Source organism: Chlorocebus sabaeus, chromosome 21 (assembly GCF_047675955.1).
Source record: "Chlorocebus sabaeus isolate Y175 chromosome 21, mChlSab1.0.hap1, whole genome shotgun sequence".
Lineage (NCBI taxonomy): Eukaryota > Metazoa > Chordata > Mammalia > Primates > Cercopithecidae > Chlorocebus > Chlorocebus sabaeus.
Window position 1 is genome coordinate 37,593,700 of NC_132924.1, and position 9,305 is coordinate 37,603,004.

Genomic DNA, 9,305 nt, shown 5'->3' on the forward strand with positions numbered 1-9,305 from the left:
AGACACAAGGAACGACTGCCATTTTGTGGACACACAGGATAGTAATGAGTGGAGAATCCGTGACTGTGAGATCCAATTGAGTAAAATTCAAGAACTAAGATGATGCAAACAAATTAGAAATGCTGAATAAAATAACGCAATGTTGAAAGTGTAAAATAGAGCTCAGAAAAATAATAACAGTACCAGAAATTAAAATTAAAACTAAAAACTCAAAGATCTAAGCAACTGTGCTCATGCTTCAGCCTGTCTAAGATAGTACCAGGAATAGGTTCAAGTAAACTAGAAACTTAGATTTTAATGCTTACATGAGGGTGATAAATTAGGACTCCAGCCCAAGCAAAGTGGGAAGGTGGAACTGATCTTTCAGCATAAGTACAAATAGCCCTCAAATGGCGGTTTATTACACACATAACAAATAATGAAAGGATGGACTAGAAAAAACTGTGTCCATGGCTTAGCTTGCCTGACCATGCCTGTGCTGTAAAAGTGGGCAGGGTGTCTTCATAGGGAACTAAAACCCTAGTTGTACATCATGGTGGTTTGGGAGTTAGATTCTATTACCCCTATAATCCAAAAGTCACCAAGCCAAGAAATTAATATGAGACAGTTGGTGATTCCCCTGGCACACTTGGCAAATATAAACACAAAGCTGCTCTGAAGGAACACTCCCACAATCCAAGTTATATGGAGTTTCCACAGGGAAGCAGAACAAACAAGATAGGTGGGTACACTTACTATACTGAGGTAGAAAGGGCTCAAGGACCTTCTGAAGAGAAATTCAGAAACTAGAAGAAAGATTCAAATAAATTATTCAACATGCAGCATAGATTTTAAAAAATAGATGGGAAATAGAGGTTAAAAGATTTGGAACATAGAATAAGAAAGTTTACTCAATAGAATTTAAAGAACAAAAGAATATGGAAAGTAAGAGAGAGACAACATTTAAAGAGGTGGCTGTGAATAGATAAAAGGCATACATTCATATATTTAAAACCCCAAAAATACCTACAAGGATAGTAAAAAGAAATCCCACATCTGAACACATCATCATTCTGAAATTCAGGCCACCAAGACAAAGATAAATTCTTAAAATCAACCATAGAGGAAAAGATGAAAAGCAACCACAGTGGAAAGATAAAAAAGATAGAAAACCAGTTACGAATGACGATAGACTTCTCAAGATCAACAATGGAGGCTGGGAGTCATTGAAATACTAGCTTCAGCGTGTTAACAGAAAATTGGAGGTGTAGAACACTGTATGCAGCTAAAGTGTCATTCAAGAGTCAGGGTGAAAAACATATATTTTCAGAAATGACTAAAAAATTTTAGCATTTAAAGACCTTATCTTGAAGAACTACTGGAGAATGTACTCCAGGAAGAAGGAATTTGAACCCAGAAAGAAGGAATACATTGAAAGAAGTAATAATGAACAACAAACAACAAAACATTGGTAAACATGTGTAAATATAAATAAACTGACTATACATTCAAAAAATAATGCCCTTCTAGCTTGGGATGGCAAACAAACAAAATGTCTAGGATGGGTCATTGTTGTTGAACAGATTTTAATGTCCTTACTTTGTTTAGGTAGAAAATATAGTATGCAAACTAGCAGAGATATGAAGAGGAATTAGGAAATTTGATTTATTCAATAGAAGTCAAGAAAAAGAAAAAAAGAAGAAAAAAAAGCATGGCAAAGAGAAAGAACAAAATAAGGTGTAGAAATAGATCTATAGCTATTCAGTAATCATAATAAATGTAAATAGTCTAAATTTACTAGTTAAGAGAACTTTTTGTTTACATTTTTCAAATAGCTATATTGTTTTACACAAGATACAACTAGAACTTAATGGCTCCTAAAGATTGAAGGTGAATAGATAAAAGAAATAGGTAAATATCAATTTTTTAAAGCTAGCATAGCTGTTATGAGTATTAGACATGCTAGACTTCTAGATGAATTGCATTTTTGAGACTAAGAAGGGTTGTTACATCATAATAAGGATCCCAGGTCTTTCTGACACCAAAGGCTACATCTTAGCAATTCTTGGTGCTGTCTCTTCCTTGTGACCATAGTGCATGATGTCACACAATTATTTAAAATACCTGTGAGTAAAAAGATATAACTCAAGGAACACTAGTATACAGTCGGAGTGGACTGGGTTAAAGTTCCAGCCTCGCCAACCACCACGTTTGTTGTCTTGTTTCACTTCACCTTTCTGTGCCTCAGTTTCCTCATCTGTAAAACGTGGCCAGTGTATCTGCCTCTCATGGTTTGAGTGATAATTAAAATAATTAAATTTATACTAGCTTCTAAATAAATGTTAGTTCCCTTAAACCCTATGTCTTATCACCAAACAAAACCTGCAAAACTTACTTGTAACTTCAGAAGGCAAATAGCTATTTAGGATTTCAAGCAGAAAACATTTTTCTTATGAAGAGTTAATTATCCTTGAAATTAAATATTTATGCATTCATAGAACCAATGTATTTATAATGTTACAATATGAAAGTGGCTGGTCTAGAAATTATAAGACGTTCTTAATGTCTTCACAGCTGATGTTTCTCCATCATGGGAATATTTTTACATTACCTTTTACAATTATCAAACTGGAAAAATGTACTGTAAGGTCACTTAGGAAAATAGCATGCAGTTGAAAATTTCTATTCAGGTGTGTAAATGCTGACTGCTGGTTGAGATGCTCACTTGCAAGCAGCTTGACACTCAAGCATGTTTTCCCTTAAAACAAGATCATAAAGGGCAGTTTGTTTCCCAAGTTGGGTGACCAACTTGTCCAGGTTTGCCTGAAACAGAGAGATTTCTCAGGATGTAAGACTTACAATGCTAAGCCTAGGACAGTCCTGGGACAACCAAAATGGTTGGTCACCTCACCAGGCCAACACCCCAAAACTGATCTGCCTGCCTCAGCCACTGCTGCTTCATCAGAACCCTGCTCTGCCAGGAACCAAAGTTCCTCCTGTTGTACAGCTGGGCACAAACTTGATCTCTGACAGTCACCTGAGCCCCTGGGGATAAATAGCTCTGGGGTCTGTGTGGGGAGAGAAAATAAGCATTTCCTCTCTGTTACATTTTATTCCTTAGACCCCAATGTGCCATATCCTATGCCTAAAAACACATCTTTCAAAAACATGTTATTTTTAGCTCTGATCATGTGCTCTCCTCTTATTGTTGCCCAAAATGAACCCCCCATGTTCAAGGTGGAGGTATATGCAGCAAAAGAGGATCAGATGCTGTCATATCCCCTTCCACGGTCCTTATTCTCTCATCCCACCACCCACACATATCGACTCAGACAACAGATGCTCACTCTGAGATGCATGGTCCATCACCACTTCCCCAGACAGTGATTTCAGAATCCCAGTTGGAGCTTGATTAAGCACCGCACAGCCATTTTTCTAGGAATATGATGTTGTTAATAATGACCTTGACATCCACAAAAGTAAAGAGCAGGCTATTGAACAACTGCCATCCACCAAGGTCCAATTCAAATGACACTTCCCATTCCTCACAGACACTGGTGGAAATTATTTCAGCCTCCCCTGTTCTCCCATAGCACTTACTTTATGCTTCTATTTAAACATTGATCATGATCTGCCTCGCATTATAGTTCCTTAAGCATGTGTCTATCTCCTTTATAAATTGTTAGGTCTTTAAGAGCAGGGAAACTGTCTCACTCATCTTATATCACCCCTAGAACCCAGCAGAGTACCAGTCACAGAGAGACTATTCAATGAATATTTCAGAAATTGATAACATCCTTGGGACTCTAGAAACCCATTAGAGATCAGCTGGTTGCATTTTAACCTGATCAATAATCCAGTCTGTTAGAAAGAGTGACTACATTAAATATGTTCTGCCAACATTGCTTATTCTTGCGTTAAATTTCACAGACCAGTTAATTCAGTAGGCCGTTCTGGTTTGAAAAGACTTGGCAGTGACAGAAAAGACACAGGTATTAGAATAAATAAAATTCAAATTATTCTAGGCAACCTTTAATTGAAAACTTATTTGAATGATGTTATTCTCTCTAATAGGTAATTCCCAAATAGTAAGGTGTTATTTAGTGAGAAGAAAGGGTAAAATGTGACTTTTATATTCTATAGAAAGATTCTCATTTCAACTTAAATTGCTTCATAATACCATACCAAAGCGGCCAAAATAATGAGTGAAGTCAAATTTCAGATAAATACACTGAAAAAATCAAGTTTAAAATTCAATTAACTTCTGGAAAAGCAAAGAATTCTGAAATTAGGAATATATTGGGAATCAAAGGAATCCATGTCTTATAGATAAAACAGTTTGGGAAAAAAAAAAAACAAATTCTTTATGTTTAAATATCAAAATAGTTTACCCAAGGACATAAACAGTTATAAAATATACTCCCCAAATAGAGCCAATATATTAGTATGCAATATAAGTGGTAACAATTGGTGAAAACTCCAAAATCATCACCAAATTCAAAGCCACAAAATAATTATCAGTGACCCAAAAAACATTTCACAGAATTTTGGTACTTCAATAGTCAAGACTTTTTGGAAAAAAAAAATTTTTTAAGAACTTGATATTAAAGGTAATGCCAGGTAAATCAAACTTCTAAGATGACAGAAAAGAACTGTGTATTCAACCAGTAACTTTCAGAGATCCATGAAGCTATGGTTAAATAAACCCTCGTATTTTTGTCAAGACCCTGCATAAATGCTACCTGTACCTCCTGAAAGAACCACAAAAAACCTTCGTGAGGCTGTTCAACAAACATTGCACTTGTTCTGGCTCCTCTGGGCTCATTCTCAGTCTTTACAATCAACTTCAGACTGAACTAGCTCTCGTTGAGAACCTCCTATGTGTCAGGCAACAAGGGCAGTATCAACATATCCATACCACCCTTCCTGTAATTGCAAAGCCTTTGAATACTGCAGCATTAGAATGAGTTTAAATTGATAGCTATTACTTAGCACATTAAAAAAGAATGAGCCCCGATGACACATATGATTAATTATATGCTATTCCATTCTGATTTTAAAAAGAGAAAAAGATTCTGTGTGATTTCACACTGTGCTAATTTTTCTAATAGGCAGAAGAAAAGGCAATAATTTAGTTGTGACAATATTACACTCCTCCTACCCAGAACCATGATAAAAGAGTATCCCACTGAAACACCTCATTCAAAAGGCTGTTTTCCTTTATAAATGATAGAAAAGGTCTTTGTTGAGTTTTGATGACATTGTAAATGATTCCAATGCATTGCATGGAGGAGAAAAGAACAATTTTCTCTTGTATACATATTAATATGTAACCATATAAGCATAATGTTTGTGTATTAGAAAGAGAGGAGATAATTAACTGCCATCATGTTTACCTTCCTATCATCAGTAGCACATATGGGACCTGCACATACGTGTGTTAAGTTGGTGCAAAAGAAATTGGTTTTGCTATTACTTTCAATGGCAAAAACCACAGTTACTTTTGCACCCATCTACCAATATTGAGCAGTTGCATCCGCCATCTTTACTTCACCTAATGGGAAGCATCACATGATGGTGTGCAAACTCCAAGCCAGTGCTGTTTTTTTCCTTCTCTCTAAATCTGTTTTTCTGTTCTGACCCTTGTCTAGGCAGGAGAAAGAGGATGGAAGATAAAATATTCCAAAGAAATAGAGAGTCCTTGCCTTTCTGACCCTGGGTGTGGAACCACCCCTACAACATTTATTCTCTGAATTTGTCAATTTGTCCATAAGATTGTGGTTAAGAGATCTCAGGCTGAGAAGTCTAATCCTAATTTGGCTGAAAGAAAAATATTGGTGGAGAGGCCTCAGTATGCCCTGGAGTCAAGTCTGTAGGAAGAGCAGATGGGATGTTTTTTTTGTTTCGTTTTGTTTTGTTTTTAAAAAAGAAAGAAAATAAGGAATGCCTGGGAAAAAAGAGTTCGGGATGACTGTGAGACTTGATTTTATCCCTTATGAGATTTTCCCCTTAGAACATAACCCAGTTGTCCAGGCCTACCACTATCAAATTCAAAGCATGGGAATCACAAATAATTAAAAAGTAATCAAAATATGCATTACTGTATCATATCTGCATGTTCTCTACCTCCTATCTGGCATTCTTCATTGAGCAATTGCTGCTCATCCTTCAAACCTCAGCTCAACCATCAGTCAGTTGCCCTAGGAAGTCTGTTCTACTCCTGCACTCTCCCCAGCCTGGGGTGAGTGTCCTTCCCTACCCCAGTAAAACCACAGTCCACTTCTTGTTCGGGAGGGAGATACTGCTACCCCTGAAATAGGAAATACCAATTTTGGACATATTGAATTTTTTTGTTTGTTTGTTTTCGAGACAGGGTCTCACTCTGTCACCCAGGCTGGGGTGCAATGGCGTGATCTTGGCTCACTGCAACCTTCGCCTCCTGGGTTCAAGCGATTCTGTGTCAGCCTCCTAAGTACCTGGGTCTACAGGCATGTGCCACCATGCCCAGGTAATTTTTGTATTTTTAGTAGAGAGAGGGTTTCATCATGTTGGCCAGGCTGGTCTCGAACGCCTGACCTCAGGTGATCCGCCTGCCTCGGCCTCCCACAGTGCTGGGATTACAGCTGTGAGCCACCGTGCCCAGCCAACATATTGAATTTGAAGGGTCTGTGGGATGTCCACATTTTAGCCTTAACCCATAGAGACCTCTGGCCTCTGTTCTTTCTCTTTTCCTGTCTCCCTCTGCATAGGAGACAGCTGCTATTCTGACTGATTCATTAGACCACATTGCCTTAACAGGCAGGGACACAGTTTAAAGGTAACGAGCAGTCACAAGTGGCCCTTCTCTTCTTCCATCTGCTGCTAGATGTGACAGGCTGGCCCTTCTGATCTATGTGGCTATTTGGGTAAGTGGATTTGGGAATCTTCCCCAGAAACCTTACTTTTCCTGTCACTCTTCACTAGGCTACTGAGATTTGGTTTGGAAACACAGGTGCTCTAGAGGCTTGAGCTGCAGCCAGGCACCCTGACTCAGCTTACCAGGTGGCCTTACATTTGGGCCTCATTGGATGCTTGTTCACCTGGCTCTGTTTCCTAGTTGGCAATTGACTCTTCTATGTACAGCTCCCTTGTCAGGAAACTGCAAAGGGAAGCATGATGAATGGGAAGGTTCTAGCACCTAACTACGTCTCAAACCTCTGACACATCTCTGCACTTCCAACAATGCACTGTAATTATTTGCCTCCCTCATTAGATAGTAAATTCCCTGAGAAACTAATCTTTGTACCCTCAGTGCTTAGTACAAAATCCAATACATATTAGGTGATGAAAATATGTTAAGTGAATGAATGAGTTTGGCCATTCTTAGACCTAGTTCGTCAGTCTAGCCTCTGCCACTCTCTCTCTGTTCCTGTCAAGTAGAGCTCTGAAGGTTCCCTTCACAAGCTGTGCTAATCCACACAGATTAACCCACACCCAAAACCTCCTATTCTCAGCTCAATCCACATTCACCAGTAAGCATTTTTCAACTAGTCGGCCCTCACTGATTTCCTTTTCTCAATACTTCTCACACAATCTGTATAGTATTTCATTACTCTCTAATTTGTCTTCAGTGTGATACACCAGAGTTATGCTCTTAACTAGACCATGCACAACCTGGTCTCCACTTGCACTCACCTCTGGAAGACATTGTCAAGCAGGGCAAAGTTTTTGAAAACTTTTTGCAAAGGTTTTGCAAAGTTTTTGAAAATAAAGAGGAGCTGCTCTCTAGTCCCAGTAACTTGAATGAGGTAGGATAAGTCACTTACTTCCTATAGGCCTTTCTGTGAAAACTGAGGCACTAACCGTCTGCTTGACTATATCTTGGGCGTTGCAGAAATCAGAATAAAAACATGAAGACACCTGCAAAAACTTATGCACAAGTGATACCCATAGATGATGGATTAGAGCTAGGGTCAGAGGAGGCCTTAATAAATGCCGATGGATTTACTTGATAATGATTATGTTGCTCATAGGGATCTCATTAATGAAGGCTAAATTGTTCCTACTGTAACTCTAGTAAGCATTATTATTATTATTATTTGCGATGACAGCTGAGTGATCCAGTGCCTTTAAACATTTTCTAAAACCTATTTAAACCTATTTCAAACCTACTCCCATCCTAAAATTGAAAATGTTTGAGAAATATTACTATAATCTCTTGAAATGCAGTTTTGCAACTTTTTAAAAGTTTGTTATCATCTTATTTCTGAAAGCTAATTCTGGTTCATTAGGGGTTTAGAATTCAATACAGGAGTCATCAAATACTCCATTTTTACCCACCTCTTTTCTATTACTTGTAACATTATCTTAACTTGAATTTTGATTCCCATAAAGGTATACGTGGAAATTTAGGCAGGAATAATTATCCCCATCTCATGGGTGAGAACTCAGCGGTGTAGTGAACTTGAAGCTCAGAGAGCTTGAAAGTCACTGAGTCAGGTTCATGGGGCCCACATGGTGTGAAGGTTAAGTCCTCCTTCTAATAAGATGAAGTGAAGACGCAAAGGGATCAAGGTCTGGGTTGAGTATAAGTAAAATGCGGGTTGTTTAATGCTAAATCTTCTAGGTATTTAGGTTTGATGAGGTAAGAGGTTAAAATTTTTGTCTAAAATAAAATTCCTGGATTCTCTCTGAATGGTTCATATGCATTATTTCTGTTTGCTCCACTCCATGTAATGAAGAGTTCTACAGCCATGCATCCATTATCGATAGGGGTACTGTCTGAGAAATGCATTGTTAGGTGATCTTGTTGTTGGGCAAACATCATAGAATGAATGTACTTACACAGACCTGGATGTGTGGCTTTCTATATTCCTAGGCTGTATGACATGGCCTATTGCCCCTAGGCTACAAACCTATACAGCAAGTGACTGTACTGAATACTGTAGGCAATAGTGACATAATGATAGGTGTGTGTCTATCTAAACATAGAAAAGTTACAGTAAAAATTCAGTATTGTAATCTTATGGAACACTACTATATGTGTGGGCCATCAGTGACTAAAATGTTGCGAAGTGTATATGACTATATGCGTGGTAAGGCGTGCTCAGCCTATCTGTGCTGAAAGATGGATTTTTGAGTAACTTTCTCTGTGTATTACTAATTTTAATAAAGAAAATTCCCAGATACACTAGGTTAATAATTTTGATGTTGTGTAATAAATTATTACTTATCTTTTTTTAGATTTTAAAAATGCTTTACAAATTGGTATTTAGTTCCAATAATAAAGAAATAAAAATAAAGGACATTTTAGGGAAATTGTGGAACAGTTTTATCTTAGTTTCATT